This window comes from Protopterus annectens, chromosome 6.part0 (assembly GCF_019279795.1).
Source record: "Protopterus annectens isolate FY-2018-M chromosome 6.part0, PAN1.0, whole genome shotgun sequence".
In the NCBI taxonomy this organism is placed as follows: domain Eukaryota; kingdom Metazoa; phylum Chordata; order Ceratodontiformes; family Protopteridae; genus Protopterus; species Protopterus annectens.
Window position 1 is genome coordinate 1,433,093,084 of NC_056737.1, and position 22,500 is coordinate 1,433,115,583.

Consider the following 22,500-nt stretch of genomic DNA (forward strand, 5'->3'; position numbering starts at 1 on the left):
AAAAGATGTCTATGTGGAATCAAAATCCTATCACCCATAGTGTCACTTGAATAGTGGATAGGTGGGGATAGATGAGAGATCCCTTGTTTTGTAAGAGTAAGTCCACCCTTTGACGTAACTTGTGATGATTACCCTTTGCTAAATGCAAAGGAAGAGGGAGCCAATGCAGTTTCAGCCAAAAGGGAGTCACCAGCAAGATTTTGGGAGCATCTTGTTGTATTTTGAAGAGGAGTTTTGAAATGATTGGAAGGGGAGGAAAGGTGTAAAGAAATATTCCCTTCCAAGAAAAAGAGAGGGCATCCACCTTCCAAACCAGAGGACCTGGGACTCTGACACAAAATAGTTGAAGTTGTCTGTTCAGAAGGGAGGCAAAAAGATCCATTTGAGGAGTACTCCAGTGGTGGACAATGTCCAGAAACACATCTCTGTGAAGCATTAATTCATGGGTTTGAGTTATGGACCTGCTCAGAGAGTCTGCCACAATGTTTTGACCTGAGAGAATGTAAACTGCCTGTCACTTGATAGTGGATAGCTAGTTCCCACACTAAAAGTGCTAACTGGCAAAGTAGATAAGACCTTGCCCCCCAATCACCACCATTTGTTGACATCCCACATCACTGTGGTATTGTCTATAAACATCTTGAGAGGTCCTGGGGAGAACAGAGAATGAAAATCTTGAAGAGCCAGAAGAGCTCTCATCTCTTTGATGTTAATATGGTCTTTCTGTTGATGGGGCGACCAGACTCCATGCACTTTTAGGGAGTCAAATGCTACTCTCCATCCCACAACTGAAATGTCTGTGAACATCTCCACTGAGGGAAGAGGTGGATGACAAGGGAGCCCTGGGTTGAGAGTCAACAGCTGAATCTACCACCAAAGTTTCTGCTTGAGATATGAAGAAAAGGAACTAAGAATTCAAGAGGATGAGAATGCTAAAGCCAAACTGACTTTAGGATCCACTGAAGTATTCTTGTGTAGAGTTTGCCAAAAGGGAGCATAGAATTGGATGAAGCCATGAACCCCCAGAGCCCTCAGAAAATTACCTGGCTGTAATTGAAACAGGAAGGGAGTAAAAGAAGGAAATGAGAGTTAGGGTCTAGACAGGAGGTAGAGACACCAGCATAGAAATAGTGTCAATCCTGCACCCCAGAAAAAAAACATGATCCTGAGAATGAGGCAGAACAGACTTTTTGAAATTTGTAGTGAACCCTCGGGTCAGCAGAAAGGAAATGGCAAAATCAAGATTTTGAATAAAATCTCTGGAGAAGATGCCTGAAACGGGAGGTTGTCCAAGTAGGGAAAGACTTTGATCCCCCTTAGCCTGCAAAAAGCAATCACAGGAGCAAGGTATTTGGTGAATACCCTTGGGGCAGTAGAAAGGGCAAAGGGAAAAGCAGATAACTGAAAATGCCAGTAATCAACAGAGAAACATAAAACCTTTCTAAAAAGGGGTTGAATAGGAATATGAAGATAGACATCCTTGAGGTGCAGAAACACTAGATAAGCCTGAGGAAGCAATATTTTATATTTTATTTTATTTTACATTTGTTAACCGGGAGGATCTGACTGGATACATGTCCATTTTCAGTGGAGGCCCGGGGAGAAAAGCTCCAGACAAAACAATACACCAAGTCACAGAAAAACAAATATTGGTTAAGTAATACAGGTAAGGTTTAGTTTTCAAAAATCAAATCAAAGTAAGGTTAGTAGTTATAATATATACATTCTATGATTCAGTAGATATACTTGAAGCCCCAAGTCTGGGAAACAATGTAAGTAGAGAGAGATAGCTTGCCCGGATTAAGACAGTAGCAGGTACGTGTTGATCGTAGATGTAGTTTTAGTTTGGTCTTAAATAGACTTAAGGAGGAGAGTGAGGTAATATCAGGGGGAAGTTTGTTCCAAATTCTCCCTACTGAGTTGGTTAGAAGAGAATCTCCGGCCGTGTTATTAGTTTTACAAGTTTGGATGAGGAGGCGGCAGGATGACCTCAAAGTTCGAGGGTTATTGCAAAGGGAGATAAGTTTTTTGAGTGAGGGAGGGTAGTCAGGGTTATAAATTATTTTGTGGGCAAGGACTAGAAGGTTATACGAAATATGTTTTGGTAACTCAAGCCAGTTAAGCTGGGTTAAATTGGTGCAGTGATGGGTTCTGTAAGGTAATCCGGTAACAAACCTAGTGATATGATTATAGCAAATGGTGAGTTTGTTCATGACTGTTTTATTAATATTCTGTAGTAAGGGGGATGAGTACAAGAGTGTGGAGAGAAGATGGGTTTGGGCAATGGCAGATTTAGCTTGGGGGGTCAGGAATCTATTTATTCTATATAGCGAGCCTAGTTTTTTATTGATGGATTTAATCATTAAGTTTACATGAGTGTCGAATTTTAGGTTATTGTCTATAGTTACCCCTAATAATTTTGTCGAGGGATCCAGAGAGATAATAGTCCCGTCCTTTGCTTGGATCGTAAATTTAAAGGGGCTTGACCTTTGTGTCGGTGAAAACAGCAACATTTTAGTTTTTTTTGGATTAAGTATCAGGCGACGACTAGAGAGCCAGTTTTCTATTTTACTGAAAGTGGTTTGGGTCATAATTTGTAGCTCTATAGGGGTTGTACCAGTGCAAATCAGCGTAGAGTCGTCAGCGTATTGAATGCAACTGGCATTTGATACAACTGTGTGTAGATCATTAATGAAAATCGAGAAAAGTAGTGGTCCTAAAATTGATCCTTGAGGGACTCCCAGAGTATTGGGAAGTAAGTTAGATAGTTTATTCTGCCATTGTACTGCTTGTTTTCTACCATTTAGATAGGAACTAAACCATTGAATAGAAGTAGTATCTAGACCAAATGAGTGTAGAGTATCAATTAGTAGTTTGTGGTCCACCATATCAAAGGCTTTGGATAGATCCAAGAATACTGCTGAGGAGATAATATTGTTATTGCGATGGGTGTTGATGGTATTGGAGAAGGCAAGAAGGGCAGAGGTGGTACTATGGAGAGGTCTGAAACCATGCTGAGTGTCGGCCAGTAGGTGATTGGCAAGTAGGTGTTCCATAACCTGTTTTGCACACATTTTTCCATTATTTTAGATATGGGGGAGAGTATAGAGATGGGCCTGTAATTCGAGAGGTCTGTGGAAGTGCCTCCTTTATGGAGAGGAATTACATAGGATACCTTCCAGATGTCAGGGATTTTGGCCTCTGTAAGGGTGCGATTAATGAGTATTGACACTGGGAAGGCGATCGCTTCAGCTGCTTTTTGTAGATATTCAGCTGGAAGTTGATCAGCTGACAGAGTGGTGGGTTTAAGTTTTTTGATTAATTTACAAATGAATGAAGTTGCTACAGGCTGAAAGGTAAATGGGGGAGTATTTTTATTGGTGGGAGTATCAGGGATATGAGAGTTATGTGGCAGTTGATTGGAGAGGGTTTGAATTGTCTCCGTGAAAAAGCAATTAAAGCTATTAGAGACAAAGTTCGATGGTTTGTCTATGAGTGTGGCAGGGACAGGGGTGGTAGAGCGACCAGGGTGAAGAAGATTATTTAACCCGGCCCAGAATTTTTGTGGACAGTTTTGATGTTCAGTTTGCAGTTTCCAATAGTAATGCCTTTTATCAAGTATAATTAGTCTTTTGGTTTCATTCCTAAGTTGTCTATAGGTAGTAAGATCAAGAGGAATTTTAGTGGTACGCCAAACAGACCATGCCTTATTTCTGAGATGCATTTTCTGCCTGGTTTCTTTAGAGAGCCAGGGGACATCCCTGACTTAGTTATTTTTGAGCAAATGGGGGCATGATAGTTAAGAATCTCTAGGAATTTTGTGTTGAAATACTGAACTGCTTCATCTAATGGTAGATATTTGAGTATTGTCCAGTTACAGGAATTTAGTTCTAGTTGAAATTTGGTGGGGTCGAATTTTTTTTTATTTCTGACAGATCTTAGTGTGGAGTTCTTTGGGATAGTAATTTTGTGCTTAATTATGTAAGTGAGATGGTGATCACTAAGGCTATCTGGGAGGGCGCCAGAAGTATATTGGTTGGGATCACTATTAATAAGCATCCAATCCAGTATACTCTCTTTTTGGTTAGATTTGTCTATCCTGGTAGGAGAGTTAATCATTTGAGTGAAGGAGTATAGGTTTATTTGAGTGGAAGGGGCTTGAGAGGAGCAGGAAGTCCAGTCTATATTAAAGTCCCCAAGAACTATGGTTTCTTGAGGGAAGTGACACGATAGCCAGTGCAGGATAGCTTCAAGAGTATCTATGTTCTTACCTGGGGGAATATACACACAGATTATATAGATAAATTTAGTTATGTTGATTTGTAGCCTGGAAATAAGGCTCTCCGCATTGTTAATCTGAGGTGGTTGAGTGACATCGATAGAGACAATTAGATCAGATTTATAGAGAATGGCTACCCCACCTCCTTTTCTAGAGATTCGGTCTCTCCTATGTATGTTATACCCAGGAATAAGTATTTCATTGTCCAATGTGGTCGGTTTTAACCAAGTTTCAGTTAGGCACAAGATATCAGGGGAGAGGTCAGCCATGACTGCATGAAGTTCATGTACCTTATTGTTAATACTTCTAATGTTCAGATGGCAGGTGAAAAGGGAATTTGTAGGGCGAGCCATTAAGGGATAGGCTAAGTGGTCCTTGGAAAGGGATGAGTTTTGGAGAATATTGGCAGGACCAGGGTTAGGGTGTATGTCCCCATGTCTTAGTAAGTTTTGTCTTAGTTTGGAGATGAGTTTCAGGAATTTATTCACTATTATGTAGAAGTGCTTTTGTTTAAGGTTAATATTATTTGAAGTATAGGGGTATGGAAGTATAGTGCAATAAGTTGTATTAGTCCAAGTACCCTGAATATGATAAAAGTTTAGAAGAGTAAGTTCAGGGGTGTTGGACCCGGCCCTGGGAACAGTGATCCCCGAGAGAGTTTGGGTTTCATACAGAGTTGTAAGATAGGAGGTTATTAGGATTGGTGCTAGTATGCAGTACCACATCTCTAGAGAATTGTAGTAGACGGTTCACAAGGATGCACTTGCAGGTAGTGATGAGCGAATGGAGAGATAAGGCTCTGAGGGAGTGAAAGATGAGTCGGGTGTGGATAGCAAGTGGAAGACTAGGCAATGAGGGTGTGACAAATGAGTCAGGGATGGATATTCATAGGGTAAGAGGGGTCACCTGTGATAAAGAGTGTAATTAAGTAGAAGGCAAATATGATTGGAGCTAAACCTGGTGGGTGTGGTTTTATGGTTATAAATGTAGAGGTAGTGAGGGCGGGTGGGGTATGGGGGCAGGGAGGGGAGCGGAGTGAGCCTGAGCATAGCGAAGGCAAACGGAGCGGGGCTACACAGTCCCTACTATAACCTAGCGGAGTAACTCAGCTGGGTATATAGCCAGATTATGTAAGGAAATTTATATAATTTTTTGTTTTCTTTTTTGTTTGAGTCCAATTTTCTATGAGTTCTACCAAATTGCAAGTTAATTTTGTTTTGTAGAGTTATAAAACTCCAAGAGAAGAACTTCTTAGAGAAGTAATATTAGGTAGAAGCTAATTGATTCCCTGAAACAAAGGCAGTCGTGGATCCTTCACAGCAGCTTCCAGCCTGGGCTAATATCACTATTTTACCACCTTATTTTAAGTATTAAAGGGCAGCTTCTTCCGATGGTTTCGGCTGGAGGGGTAATTCCTTTTATTCAATGTACTATGGGGCTGGTTCACGAGGAAGCCACCTAAGAAAAAATGGAGGGAGCCAGAAGGTGCATTAGAGAGCAGAGAAATAATAGGAAATAATCATTGTCACCAGGACTTAGGAGCAGGTATCTTGTAACACAATAAAATAAGCACTGTCTGAGATTTGTAGAGACTGCTTCTAGTTCAAAATTACAGTCGCTTAATGATTCAATCGCTAACACATTTAGCGGATGCTTCTTGAGCGAGTAAATGCAGTCGCTAGTATTTCAACACTCGACTATGGAGTCAGTTTCTAGTCAAAACATTACAGTTGCTAATGTTTCAACTTCTTGTTCAAATAGTTGTAATATCTAGAAATTCAGTTGCTAGACAATTAAAAGCTGCTTCCAGTTCAAGATTACTATGCTAGTAGTTCAAACCCTAACACATTAGCGGTTAATTCTTGAGCAAATACATATAGTCGCTAGTAATACAAAATACAAGATATTAGGGACTCTGCAAGTTCAAACATATCAGTCGCTAGCAATCCAAATGCTAACAGTAAATGTAGCGATCAAAATAAGCTTATTAGTGACTCTGCAAGTTCAAACATATCAGTCGCTAGCAATCCAAATGCTAACAGTAAATGTAGCGATCAAAATAAGCTTTCAATACAGTTGCTATTCTAAATGGAAATTGATTCAGCTTACTCTACACTGTTGCTAGAATTTGATTTAGCCTTGTAGCTACATAGCGATCAAAATATGCACATAGAATAGAAAAAACTAGATTTAATGTTATAATAGAAGGAACAAAGTCTAAAGGTAGAGCATTTGAAAAGAGGGAACCATCAGAAAGGTGCTTAGATGACAGAGATCCAGAATAGGTCTCCAAGTGCCCTCTCCTTCATGGGCACTAAAAACATTCTGGAGTAAAATCCTTTCCACCTTTGGGAAACTGGAACTTCCTGAATAGTTCTCTGAGTCAGAAGATCTTGAAGCACCCCTGGAAAGGAAGGCAACTGTTCCTGAGGGGGATGATGAAAGCCCATAAAAAGAGAAGAGGTTTCCAGACCATGAAATCCCCTAGGTGGATGATGGACAGAACCCAGGAATCCTGAGTAATCTTTAACCAACCAGGAAGAGAAAGGGAAAGACAAAGAGAAAGTTGAATATGGCTGAGAAGAACAGGATAGTCAGACAGCACCTGGGTTGGGAGGAAATGGACACTTCTGAGACACAGAGGTCTGGACAGCTTTAGCAGGCGCAACCCATTTCCCACCTTTCTTACCCTTGGGGGAGGGGGAGGCTGCTTACAAACAAAAGTTGGTTTATTAGGGTAATTTCTCTGAAATTTAGGCACAGGAGAAACAAAAACATGTTTAAGTTCTTGCAAGGCATTTACTTATCCTGAAGAGATTTAAACAAATCAGCAGCAGCTTCACCAAACAAATCTTCATTATCCAGAGGAGCATCCATCAACTTAGCCTTAATATCATCAGGCAAAGCTGGAAGCCAAAGTTAGGAATATATCTTAATGACAGAACCAAACGCAGCAGCCAGAGAAGAAGCAACTACTGCATCATAACTACACTTAATGGAATGGTGAGCCACATGGGAGGAAGTCCTTAACAGAGAAAGAGCAGAAGTCTTCCCTTCGGACTCTGGGAGATCAGAAATTACTGACAGGCCTGAGAAAGAACAGCAAAAATATATCTGAATATATGGGTATGATAACTGACAGCACTAAAAGCTAAGGTAGCAGAGGTATAAACCTGCTTACCTAACATTTCCATTTGCTGTCTTTTTCAGAAGAAAGTAACTTTGAAGACGGCAGCAGCTGAGATAGATTGTCAGATGCCACAGACACCAAACAAGGGTCAGCAGAAGGACATCTATAGAGAAATTTACCCTCAGGCTCCTTATAGATTCATAGATTAGTACTAAGCTAACTGCCCTTGTGAGCCATTTTAAGCTTAGCCAATTATCCCTTGTGAGACTCAAACCCTGCACCTTGTGTTTGTAAGGCAAACACCTTAACCATTAGACCACCCTCCCAACCTTATGAAACCTATCATGTTTTTTGGGGGTAGGTGCTGGGAATCAAGAGCCATAGATGCAGTAAATAAGGCATCCAACAATGCAGCCAAAACAGGAGGAACAGCAGAAAGTCTCTGAGAGTCCATTTGTGGGAGCTCATAATACCTCTTCTGTACCTCAGAATCCTGGGCACAATCCCATTTAAAGAGCTCCATCATTCTGAAGCCTGTATCCCCAAAAGAGATTTCCTCAAAAGGAGTGTCATAACTTGTATACTCCTCTTCTTCAGATACATAGTCTAAAGGTGAGGGAATCAGAGATGAATAAGCAAAGATTCCTCATCTGAATCCATCTCCTCTTCAGACAAATCCTGCTCTCTAGGCCTTTTGAGCAGAGTAGAGTACCAAAGGGGAGCTGGAACAGAAACTTCATGAGTAGCTTTCAAAGTTATAAGGGCAATAAACAACCCCTGAGTGTTGTCATTCACTCCGTGGGTCCTTAGGAGCTGAAGAAACATGCTTAGTCTTTTGCTTTTTTCCCATAGGGATGTCTGCTTGGGACTTCTTCTCTAACCATAATCTGAGGAACAGCCCTAGGCCCCTCATAAATAGTCAGCCAGAGTTCTCTCTGAACTTCCAAAGCAGATGCCTGCAAAACCTCCAAGGACCTGGCTAAGGATGGATCCACACCAGACTCCGAAACTGATATGACAGAATAATCCAGTAGTGGATCCAACACAGCAGAAGAATCAGACCTAGATTTCTTGGCCTTCTTCATGGACAGCTGACCCTCAGAGCAGGAAGTTTCTTCCATCATGTCTTTCACTAAAAGCTTAAAATACTGGTTCTCCAAATACAAAGCCAAAGAGGAAAGATGACTACGGAGAGTCTTAGGAACAAAGACCTGACAAATGGAACAGGACGTATGGTTGTGGGAAGCACTGAGACAAAATGAGCACTGCTCATGATGATCTTTATAGGGAAGCTGTATCCCACACTGGCATTTACCATTCCTGGATGACATGAAACCCCACATGCAAAAATGGTTGGGAAGATTATAAGTGAATGTATAATGTTTGCAACTGGGAGTGTGTCAATATGGTTTGTGATGTAAAATGCTTGCAATTAGGATCATGTCAGTATCGTTTGTTTTCACTTATATAAATGTATGATTGCTTATGTCATAAGTGAGGGTTTGATAAAGATGTTTCTTGTTTAAAAACAAAAAGGAATTGAATAATTTATGTAAGGTAGCTTAGGTTATATGATATATAGCAATAGATGTGAAGTATAATGTTTGTAAACATGAACTTGTTAATACAGTTTAATTGTTTTCATTGTAAATTTGCCTATGTCACAAGTGATAATTCAATAAAGTTGTTTTAAACAAACAAAAAAAAAAGACCAAAAGACTCCAGTGAGGCACTTATCAGAAACAGCTTGGTGAACCAGCAAATATAGTAGGCATTCAGACTGATGATAAAGAGATGGCATTCAGACTGGTGGCAAAGAATTTCAGAGGACAGTACATCCGGACATCACCTTTATGCCGTATGCTACACGAGGAGCATACACGTGATGTACGGTGTACCTTAGAGCAACCTAAAGGCTTTGGTATACTGACCGGATGTTGGGCCGCTCTTGGTAGGGGATCCTATTGTAATGAATACTGGAAAAGTGAAATGGAAGGACATCAATAATTCTTCATGGAATCATCATTTTCAAAGTTAAATGAGTGTGCAGTCACTAAGAGCTAACATTTTATTGGCATTGTCTTTGTTATTTAACATGTAGACACAAACAGGGCACATAGCAATTGGAGTCCACAAAGAAATACACACACACACACACACACACACACACACACACACACACACACACACACACACACACACACACACACACACACACAAGTACGCATGCTCATATACCTTCTGATTGTATAATAAAGGTATACCATATTTCATATCTGAGTTGTGTTCAAATGGTTGACTTCTGTTTGGTACTGAGATGAAGTAAAAAATGGAATACAAATAAAAAAACAGATCTGCTTTACAAACAAAAAAATAACTTAACAAAAGAATACTTTTAGGTCATCTGTACTTTATTTAGCCCTTTGAATGTGCAACTCTACCTGATGTTTCAGGATCTACTATGAACATCCAAGTCCCTGGCACTAAAATGCCGCCATCTCACAGCTAGGGATTCGGGTGTCTTGTAGCAGGCATGGCTGGTCACTCACAATCGAACGTGTCTGCATGCTTGGGTGAGATGTGGTAGGTTTGTGAAGAGAATGGAGCTATTAGCTGTTGTATTAGAATACATTAGTCAAGTTTGGGCAATGATGGTGCAGCAACAGTGAGGAGAGAGAGGAGGGACTGGAAGTGGGATTGCAGGTTAGGGTATCAGCCAGTGTTTATGAGGTTGGTTTAGATTTACTAAGGACAGAGCTTTAGGTTTAGGGACTTGAATAGTTTAGCATTAGGGTCCAATCAGAGATTTTAGGTGTAGTGAGCAGGAAGATAATTTTAGGTTTAGGGAGAGGGAGGGGAGTTTTAGGGATAGGTGTGACTGGGTACAGTACTTTAGGTTTAGGGAACAGGAAGGGAGTCTTAGGCTTAAGCAGCAGGAGGGGATTTTAGGGCTAATGGGCTGGAGTGAGGTTTTAGGTATAGGAAACAATCAGGGGCTTTAGGGTTAGTGAGGGGATTGTTATGGTTAAGATTAGGACCATGCGTTGGTTTTAGGGTTCTGGTAAGGATATGCAGTTCAGCAGGGAGAGGTGGAGGGAAGGCTAGGTAATTCTGTAAGCTCAGGTTAGTGGAAGTTAGAGCACTTGCCATTCAGAGCAAGTGTATCATGAGCTGCTAGATTGAGAGTTGCAGCAGACCCAACTTTTCACTGTTCTTTTAGAGCTTTTTATTGTTTTTTGTGCTTCAACTAAAATAGTTAATATATTATAGAAATTATTGCTTTTTTTCTCCCTCTGATTAGTAATTAGAGGATTCATTCATTCATTCTGCATAACTTCCTTGATATTTAATATAGCATGAGACACAGAATTTACCCTTCATTATCGGTCTTTTTTTGAGTTATCACATACTGTTTTTACTGCTCTGACAATCAGAGTATCTGCCCAAGTGACATAGTTGCTCTTTATACAAAATCATACTAATTGTTTATGGCATGCTGGTGAAGAAAATCTATAAACAAAATACTATTACTTCAGACAATCAGAGAAAGCGATTACTGAAACAGAAAATAAGCATACAATAAAAAAGCTGAAATAAAAAAAAAATCATAGAAAGGAAATTAAGTGATAATCAGTTGGGTATATATGTACATGTGTGTGCGTGCACACATGTGCGTGCATGCGTGTGCTTGTGTGTGTGTGTGTGTGTGTGTGTGTGTGTGTGTGTGTGTGTGTGTGGCTCTGAAAGAGCAAGGGATAATATGATGGTGCAACATCACGGAGATTTTCATGTTATATTTGTGACAATGTTCACATTATGAATGCTATCAACTGCCCCAGATTACATGCCCAGAGGTGGCAATATATCATGTCAAATGTAATTGAGATATGAACATTAACCAGCATTTGCTGAAGTCACGGTGGAGCATTTTTATATACAGTGAGCAGCATATATGAACAAGTCTTACTGCCATATTTCTTATCTAAGATGAACATTAAAAAGTAATACTTACATTTCATTCCAGCCCACATTTGTGCTTTCCATCATGCTAATACATTTGTCTAGCTTGTCTGTCATTGCACATAGACTGGTTCATGCAAGATCTGAATCAGGCAGCAGTTCCCTGCCATTTTTACAGAGATCCTGGAGAAAACATGGCAGACAATGGTAATGGTAGTGCTCTATTTAGAGCACTGAGATACTGTGAGGTGGCGTTGACAGCTTTGTTGGACTCTGTGTTAAACGTTAGAGTGGATGGCTTCTGACAGGTCAATATACTATTCACAGTACAAGGCTGAGGCTTGGAATAGCTTAACCAAGACTGTCACCAGTGCAAATGGCATCCCACACACAGTCCAGAATGCCATCAACATTATTGTGAGCAGAAAATTCTTAAATAATGGGAAAAATATTTTAAGAGCCATGGGCCACCTCAGCTGTGTACACTGGCACATAACAAGGCAACACAATCCATGGCATTCCCTACATATGTAGGTGTTCATTATTGTTTTTTCTTTTTATTTTTTTTTTTGTTTCTGTTATAAGTAGTTTCTGCACAGATTGAAGGGAATAGGGATGCTCAGCATGAGAGATTGCAACTTCTCAGAGAGGCAGGGGGTAACTATGAGTTTGTGTATGAATGTTTGCCATTTTATAACAAGTGATCGTAAACTAGGTTATCGACTCTCTTGACATCAATCCATAAATTTTTGACAGAATAGTAAATGAGCATGCATACTCAACATGTGCTAATTGTACACACCTACATGAATAGTTCTTGTAACATTGCGCTAGTCATCTTAAAGCAGCAGCAATTACTCTGTATTACTTAATAAGTCACACTATTTGTATAATGTGCATACTATTGAGGAAATTAAGCTTTACTGTAACAGTGGATTTCACAAATATATTTATGTGGGAATATGCACTGCTTGATATATATATGACAATTATATAAAGTGTATAATATTTTTCTTTGTTATCTATCCCCCACCCCATAATTTGTGTGCATTTATAACATTTGGACTATCATTTCTGTGGCAACATGATCACCTGTATGGGGACCTACACCAACCACAGGGGCTCGGACCACCATACCTCCATAGGTGGCTGTGGCAGTGTAACTACAGGCAGCCTGGCAACCACCACTTCTAGATCATAACCTGTCAGTATTGCCTCTACAATCCCTGCACTCCCTGTAGATCTACCTTTGGGGCTCATGCAGTGGTACCTACCAGGAGTAGTGACAGTGGATGTGGTGATTATATCACACAACATCAGCTGTTAAAGCTGGTGGACCACATTATGGAAAGGGGCCTCAATGCCCACATCAGCTGTATGGAAAGGATCCTGCAGTGAGTTGCCAAACTGATGCCCTATCTGGCATTGCAACAGGAGACAGTAGTGGCAGTTATGAGGGTGAAGATTAGACCACCATGTATTCATAGTTTATGAAGATGCATCCCCGTAGTCCCATATCTGTCGCCAGTCATGATGTTTCCAACCTCTTGTTTCCATTTACCATGTATTTTTATTTTGTATGTCCTGTTTGTCTTCCCCTTTCGATTCGTCCTACCCTACATACCTACCAATTATATTCCTAAATACCTTCCCCAACATTTTTCTTAATTAAAAAAGGAAAATTCCCACCTGCCTCACAAAAAATATGTCCCATACGTTGCTATTAACTTTGTGTATGGGTGTGTATATGACACAATTGATTTGGTACAATTGGTCACATTATTAATCTGTTGTCACACATCCTGTATGATACGGCTATTCAAGTTTTCGAAATTCCTTGTAAATATTCAGTCTAACTTGTAAAAAAGTGGTTAGTTATGGTGCCTTCCCACAACCATCCTGCTCACTCTTTAATAACTCTCCATGTCCTACCCTCTACTCGCTTCCTATTTTCACAACTGTTCCAGCAATCTCATTTTGCGCCTTTAATCTGGTCAAAAATAGATTCACATCGTGCACACATGGCCAGAAATGACCAATAAACAAACATCTCTATTTTTGTCATCAGTATGTTCATGAAGCTTGGCATCACGAAGCACCACTGACCATTATTCAGTAAGAGTAACTGCCGCTGCCCATCCAATGGTAAAAACTGACAATTTTTTGCCTTCAGCCACATTCATATGGGTCACCTCATGCTACTACACTTAACCCCACTGATCAACAGAAAGCCATACTGACAGCAGTATGAGGATATGGTCATTATTCTATCTATAACAGGCTCCAGGGTTTAATGTGCACCATATGGGATGTTTCAACAATCACTACTGTTGTGAAGTCTAATGCACATATACTCCCTTGCTTCATACATTTGTCATTGTCCCTTTAGTTGTGTGATTTTTGCTAGCTAATATGTGGCATCCTCTATGGTATGCTCTGATAATGCTCATGTTAGGGAATGTTAATTAAAATTGGCAGGTGTTGAATTCCAGTATCATGTACAATATTAATTAAAGTTTTCTTACCTATAGCATTTTCCTGGCGAGTATCAGCTGTATGTGTTACTCCCCCTCTACTGTCCTGCTTATTCCTTAATTACTGTATCAGTGCCCTACCACAGCTTGTTCCTTATTTTAACCACATCACTGTAAACAGCATGACAGAAGTTTTAATGATGAAAACAGAAGATTAACACAGTATGTACATGACTAGAAATGCCTCAAAAGCAGAAACGTCTATATGTCTGTACTAATCATTTGTGCAATATTTGCCACTGAGCAACAAAGGCAACTGCTACTTCTCGTCATAAGTTAAGAAAAATATGGATCTATTAATACCTTCCCATCTGTCTTCCAAATGAGTTTGAGAGCAGTAGTAACTGGTTGTAACAATGAATGTAATGTCAGTGGCTTCTGTTACTTATCTATGATGTATTGGCTAATTGAAGTCAACATATGAGTAGTTCATTGTAATGCAGTATATCTATCTCATAATGCAAATGATTGTGGCATTGACACAAATTACCCTTTCAAGTCTGTTTCAATGAAGTGGAACAACTGAAAACATATTTGCAGAGTAGTATTAATCAGTGCAGTGCATATGTTTTGCATCATGCCTCTCAACTCTTCAGATTTTCACAGAATGTCCAGATTTTTGCCTCAGTGTTGAGTGTCCCTCATAAAATTTGTGGTTTTCTGGAAAAATCAAAGAGGAATAACATCACTAAATAATGATATACATTTGAGTTTTAGACTTTATATCATTCAGGAAATATATGTTAGCACAAATTCTATTATTTTAGCAAATTTCTAAATTTATAAGAGCAATAATTAAAATCTGTCTTATTTTGGGCCATTGTATCCCATTGTTTTAGGCTTTGTCCAGATATCTTGTGCAAAGAGGTTGAGAGGTATGTTTTGCAAGTATGGCTTGCAGTTACTTTGTATACTGTAAACACTTCACAAACTCTCTGCTTAATATACAAGGCCATGTCAAACCCAGAGCTGTTGGACATGCTACACTTAAAGAAATCCCAATCCCTCAGAGCTACACGCTCCAGGGATCTAAACCTTGTCATCACAATAAACAAAACATGCTGGAGGAATAGGTTCCTGACCCAGAGACTCTCCAGACTCTGGAATAGATTACCCATACATGTCAAGCAGAGTGCCTCTTTGGACCTCTTCAAGAGGAACCTTGACGATTGGATGGGAGAAAGGAAATTCACCCCAGGGATCACGTCAGTCGCCCTGCTAGACAGGGGTCCAGGAAAGTAAATAATGTGGGAAGAAATAGCCAGGGAATTGTTATGGCTAGGCTTGTATAGGCCCTAGGGCTGATAGCCTAGTACCAGCCTATGAACCTATGAACCTATGAACACGTGTTTATGATTCACAAGAGAACACAAATTTTTCATATAATTATTTAGAGATAAACAGTCAGAAATACATGGGCCACACTCCTCTTATTGATATCTGTGACTATCACTCATCACTTAACTGCTCAATACACCTTAATGTGACACGCACACACACACACACACACACACACACACACACACACACACACACACACACACACACACACACACACACACACACACACACAGCACACAGTTCAGGACAGAAAAAATAACATGAATTATGTGATGTATGAGTTATTGCTACAGCATGTTTTGAGCTGTGATCAGTACATTGATGTTCTGTCTGTCAAACCATACTTCAATTCAACTACATGCTGTCCAACAATTGAAATAAGTTTTCACCTGTGGCATCAGCACTTAATATGGTGTTCTATCAAATGTGTGCTTAGAAAGCCTGGTATTTGAACCCAGCAATTGTAACTTTTATGAGTACACCAGTAAGTACTAACAAGAATGCCTGGCATGCATCCTCCAATTGTTCTTTTACTTTTAGGTCATAAAAATGCCTTAAAACACAATGATGAAGTCATTTCTTCAAACGTGTGCTGTGTGACACTAATGATAAGACTTGTTTTGTAGTTTGATAAGCAAATGTGTCTATAGATAAAGGACTTAGGTAGGCGGGTGTTTGAATCCACCAATGGCTAATTAGTATGAATGTGCATGAGTAAGGGGGGCTAGTAGGAATGGCTGAGTATATCTGGGTATATGGACTGGTAGGAATAGCTGTGTGTATGATCAAGTATTAGGACTAGTAGGAATGGTTTTGAGTATGTCTGAGTATAGGGACTGGTAGGAATGGCTGCGTGTATGTCTAAGAATAGGGACTGGTAGGAATCGCTGTGAGTACATCTGAATATAGGGAATGGTAGGAATGGTTCTAAGTACGTCTGAGTATAGGAATTGGTAGGAAAGACTTATCCAACAAATCTGATGAATACGCTCCCACTACATGGAAACATTTTCAAAGGGAAAGGACTCTCCCAACTCCTTTACTCCCTTTTAGGTCAAACTTATTGCTTGCAACACAATGATGAAGTCATCCCTTCAAATCATCATCATCATCTTTCGGCTGTTCCCATTAGGAGTCGCCACAGTGGATCATCTGTTTCCACTTCTTCCTGTCCTCTGCATCTTGCTCTGTCACACCAACCTCCTGCATGTCCTCTCTCTACACTTCCATAAACCTTATCTTAGGTCTTCCTCTTTTCCGGTTACCTGGTAGCTTCATCCTTAGCATCTTTTTCCCAATATACTCAGCATCCCTCCTCAGCGCATGTCCAAACCAACATAATCTTGTCTCTCTGGCTTTGTTTCCAGACCTTCCAATCTGGGCTGACCCTCTAATATACTTATTCCTAATCCTGTTCACCCTCGTCACACCCAGTGCAAATCTTAACATCTTTAACTCTGCCACATCCAGCTCTAACTCCTGCCTTTTTGTCAATACCACTGTCTCCAACCCATATAATATAGCTGGCCTCACTACCCTCTTGTATACCTTTCCTTTCACTCTTACTGGTACTCGTCTGTCACAAATCACTCCTGACACTCTTCCCCACCCACTCCATCCTGCCTGTACTCTCTTTTTCACCTCTCTTCCACACTCACCATTACTTTGAACTAGTGATCCCAAGTATTTAAACTCATCCACCTTCACCACCTCTACTACTTGCATCCTCACCATTCCTCTAGCCTCCCTCTCATTCACACACATATATTCTGTCTTAGTCCTGCTGACCTTCATTCCTCTTCTCTGTAGAGCATATCTCCATCTCTCCAGGGTCTCCTCCATCTGTTCCCTACTCTCACTACAGATCACAATGTCATCTGCAAACATCATAGTCCACAGGGACTCCTGTCTGATCTCATCTGTAAACCTGTCCATCACCATTGCAAATAAGAAAGGGCTCAGAGCTGATCCTTGATGTAATCCCACCTCCACCTTAAACACATCAGTCACTCCCACCTCAGACCTCACCGCTGTCACACTACCCTCGTACATATCCTGTACCACTCTTACATACTTCTCTGACACTCCCAACTTCCTCATACAATACCACAACTCCTCTCTAGGCACCCTGTCATATGCTTTCTCTAAGTCTACAAAAACACAATGCAACTCCTTCTGACCTTCTCTGTACTTCTCTAGTAATGATAAGAAGCCATCACTTCAAATGTGTGCTGTGTAATACTAATAGGAAGACTTTTCCCTCTGATATGAGCAACTCATACAGGTTTCTATAGAGTGTGGACTTAGACAGACAGAGGTTTTAATCTAGCACTGTATAGGTAATGTTTATATGTAAGAAGATAGTGACAGAGAGGATCGTGGAATCATAGGATCATAGGAAGTTACTAGGCTAATGGCCCTAGGGCCCTTATAAGCCTAGCCAAGTTCTACCCTTACTTCCACAATCAGCACCTATTGCCCCTGTCCAAGAGGGACACAGGTGGAAAATCTGTGGTGAATTTACAGTTACCCATCCAATCATCCAGATTGCATATGAAGACGCCAATGAGGTACTCTGATTGACATGAAGTGGGAGTCTGTTCCAAAGGTGTGGTAACCTCTGGGAGACAAATATTCCCTGCAGCATGTGCTATTAATGTCACATACCAGACTAAGACCTGTCTCTTTAGACAAAGTAACTCATGTACCATTTGACTTACGGAGATGCAACATTTCTAATAAAGCAGGGTCAGAGATCGCCTTGTATGCAAGGCAGATATCACCTCTAAGTAGTCTGTATGTAACAGAATAAAGTCTCAGTGATTTCAGATGACCCACATAGGACAGATGCTGAAGATCTTGAATTTTCCTTGTGAGGAACCTCTGTGGTCTCCAATTGCTGCAGGTGCTTGGAAAGGTACATATCAAAAGGGGCATTGTACTCAATTATTGGCCTGATGAGGGAAGAGTACAGGGAGGTTATAACTTCTTTTTTTCTAGAGTCAGTGCCCTTACTTATGAGAGAAGCAATATAGAATGCCCTCCTTACAACTTTGGAGACATGGTGGGCAAAGGTAAGGTTGCTGTCAACCTGTGTTCCCAGGTCTCTCAACAATGAGTGCATACTTAAGGTGTTGCTATACATGTGGTAGTTAGCAGGGACATCGCTCATACCAAAAAGGATGACAACACATTTTTTTGTATGAGTTTAATCCCATGACTTTGACACAAATCATTTGTTTGTGTAAGACCCTCTTGTAGAATGTCTACAGCATTTTTGGATATTCTATGACCACTCCCTGTTTACAGACATCAGCAAACTTTGTGAGCCACAGACCTTTAGTTTCTGCCTGTACTTTAGAGAAATAGATTCCAAACAGTAGAGGTCCCAGGAATGATCCCTGTGGAACACCTCTGGTTACAGGTCTGCTGTTGTAGATGTATTCCCCTATTTTGGCTATATGGGCTCTAGCAGTGAGCCGTTAGCGACCCATCTAATGATATAAGGGTTGATACCTAGCTGGGTGAGTTTGTCAATGATGCCTGAGTGGGGAATAGTGTCAAACACCTTGGCTAAGTCTAGGTAGGCTGCATGCATAGCTTTCCCCTAGTCTGGGGCCTTGGTGACTGTCTCAAAGAAGTCTATCAGATTTAACAAGCATGATCTCCCTTTGACAAATTTAAACTGAGTAAAGTCAAGTGTTTGGAAATTATCTATATCTTTGTTGATAAGGTCCATGTTGATTCACTCCATGGCCTTGGAGATAAGGCTAGTCAAGCTAATAGGTCTATAGTTCCTGGGGTCAGTGGAAGCACCACCTTTGTGCAAGGGAATAACGGTGGCCATTTTTCATTCAGCTGGTGCTTAGATTATGATTTCAATGAGTACCCGATGGTGTTGATAGTTCTTGTTGGAGCCCATGCAGGATGCAGCCTGGGATGTTTTCCGGTCCCATAGATGTTGTGTTTTTGGCCTTAAATAGGGAGTTTATGACCTGCTCTTTAGAGATACAAGCTAGGGGACAGGTGGTAGGGATGTCATGGGGTACATGTGGTGCTGAGAGGGTAGTGAAGTTCTCACAGAACCTGTTGGCCAACAGGTTAGCTATGTCTATAGGCTCAGTATATGTGGTATCATTAACTACCACTTCGGCACAAATATGGGCCTTTTCTTTAGGTTACTATTGTAACTAAAGAATGCCTTATTGTTGTCTTTAGTTTAGAAAGCTAATTTGGATTCATAGTTTGCTTTGGAGGAGGATTTCACAATAAGTCTTATTTATTTGTTTTAGCTGAGGAGAGAGCATTTCCAGTTTAGGGCTCACTCCCTCTTACTCTTAGATAGCAATTTCTTCCTCTTATTGTAAAGCCTGTTAATGGCAGTTGTCCATCAGGCAGGTTTACACTTCTTTGAAGAGCTTGTTTTGGTCCTATGATGTACAGCCGAATGAATGCAGTTGTACAAGTGTTTGTATAAAGCATTGGTGTAGATCTCAATAGTTGCTAGTTCCATCTAAGGAGAGAGGTGCAGTGAAGCTATTTATACCATCCTGTAAGAGGTTATAATCTGCTTGGGAGAAGTTTTTTAGTTTAGTTGCTGATAGGGAAGGGGGGGTCAGGTGTGATAGTTACTTCAAATGAGACTGATTTGTGGTCAGATATTACCAGGGAAGAGCTCACAATGGGGTTGCTACAGTGGTCCCCCATATTGGTAAGAACTAGATCCAGGATGATGGCATCCCTTGTGGGGATGTTAACCTAGCTGGTCCAGGGCATTGGAATTAATGAAGTTGAAGAACTTTGGGGCAAGTGAGTTTGAGCAAGAGTAATTTACCCAGTCAATGGATGGGTAGCTAAAGTCACCCAAAACCATGGTGCTCAGATGTACCTTGATAGATGCAAGGAGATCCCCCAATAGGCAGAGTGGGTGTCCTGATTAATGGAGGGGGTCCTGTAACTGACAACAACTTGAGTAGATGTCCTACCAACATTTAATTGCACCTGAAGTATCTCCAGGGAATCATACTGTTTAACCAGTCTGGAGGTGTATTTATCTTTAATGAATATCCTTTAGTTTTCATGCCTTCAGTTTGTGGTCTGAGCATGTCGAAGGAGGTGTAACCCTTTATGGCTGGGGTGTTTTCCACAGTCTTGAACAAGGTCTCTGTGATTCCACAAATGTCTGCATCTTCCAAGATGAGAACTGCTTCCAGTGAGTGCAGTTTTGCATTAAGACTCCGAGCATTTAGCAACATAACCTTGAGGAATGGCTTACTCAAAAGACGATGATATGGAAAATCAGCACTAGTGTTATTGCTTACATGGCAGAAGGATTTTGAGCCCTCAGACTACATTTTAGGGGTGTGCAATAAGTATTCTAGCACAATACATAAGTCATCCCTTGCAGTGTGTTCTTTCTGGCACCTTTACTTATGAGTTCTTCCATGGCACTAATGGTTATTATGCAGTCCAATAGAGTTTAAAACTGCGTAGGCCAGCATTCTAATTTGACAATGTATAAGGTATGGAAGACATGACTGGCTTATTCAACAGATGATAACATGGCTGACTCACTATTTTGCTTACGCTGGCATAGCTAAAGGATTCTGTGGCCTTAAACTACATTTTGGTAAGGTGTAAGTAATGAGTGTGCAGGAGAATGTTTTCAAATTAGTGAAACATTTACAATTGGAGAGATAAAGGTCAATTTTTGTACTCTCATTGATGGAAACTAAACGCATTCAAACACAATACTCAGGTTATCCCTTCAAGTGCATTTTCTAACATGTGAGATATGAATTTTTATGTGGCATCATCGGTTAGTGGACAGGTCAAGAGAATCTTGATGTAAATTGCATATGTTTGAATCCAGTGGTGTGCTCCTTTTATTACTTTATCATAAATCAGAATATAGTGGTAAGAGGCAAGAATGACTTATTCAACAGAACTTGATGTGGCATATGCTTCATAGAGGTCAACAAGTGTCATAGGACCAGTTTTCTGTTTTTTTTATTATGTTTTTTGGATGGGTGGGCGATGTTCATCCAGTAATTGTTGCACTTTCTTATGCACAGTATAATGATGTAAGTATTGCATTTTCCATTTCACAATGATTTTTTTTTAATTGCTTTGAATTTGCTTTCAGCAGTCTGGTTCTGCTGATGGTCGTTCACTGGAGGCTGATGTGGAAGGGTATCAACATTGTTTCAAGCCAACCTACACCTGTTGTATGTAAACTATAGCAGTTTTTCAGAGTTAACCTTGCAACTTGATGGTAATGTTGTACCTGCCTGTGAAGTATGTTGCATGCTGTGATCCAGGTATTGCAATGTATTGCACAATGTTCATTTCAGTAGATATTTGATTTATAGAATGATAGCAAAAATCTTCCAGAGGTGTAATTTGTCATAGAATTAACTGTGTTACGTATAGCAGGAGCAGGCAATAAACATGTAATGCAATACCTACATAGCTACAGATGATGTCCACTTCAGTCACATAAAATAAATTGAAAGAATGCATGCAGCAGCTGTCCTTAGCCAGTAATGAGATCAAGCACACTTGAGTTGTGATTAAGTTTCAGTAGTGTACAGTAATGTACAGCTGTAGAAACCTTCCTCGTACACTTATTTTTCTAGTCTTCCCTTTGCATTTATGTCTTCCTAACTGACCTATCTGTTCTTGGTGGTGTACCATGCATGCATACTCAGTTACAGATCTCAGATTTGTGTACACTCCTTTGTTTATGTCTTGTACAAAATCAGTTCTCATGCTTTAAGAGTGCATGGTGATTTTTTGAATAGTTTAATTTTCAGTAAATATATGAGGACAGATGCTTTTAGATATGCTTGTCAGCACTGAGGAACATATAACAGTACTCCATCTCATTATATCTCCCTTTTGTTTTATGAGGAGTTAGGTTCAGTTTTTACCACAAACTGATATAGAACTGGTATTCAGTTTAGTATACGTGGCTTATTTCTTTTAAACATATGGAATTTTCAAATATAGGTAAACTAACCAAAATGAATATGTTTGGCAATAAATTCATACCACGAATACTATTGAAAATGTTTTAAATATAAATTACTTCTAAAAAAAAATTCCATGCAGCACCCCCTTGTGGCACTGGAGATTTGAATACTGACTAATGACCTACCAAGCCTAAAGACTTGCCTTGTAGTAGAAGTGAGCAGTCAGTGGAAAGCTCACTTACCATGTGGGCAGAGGACACTGGATTTCTTTGCAAAGGCCTA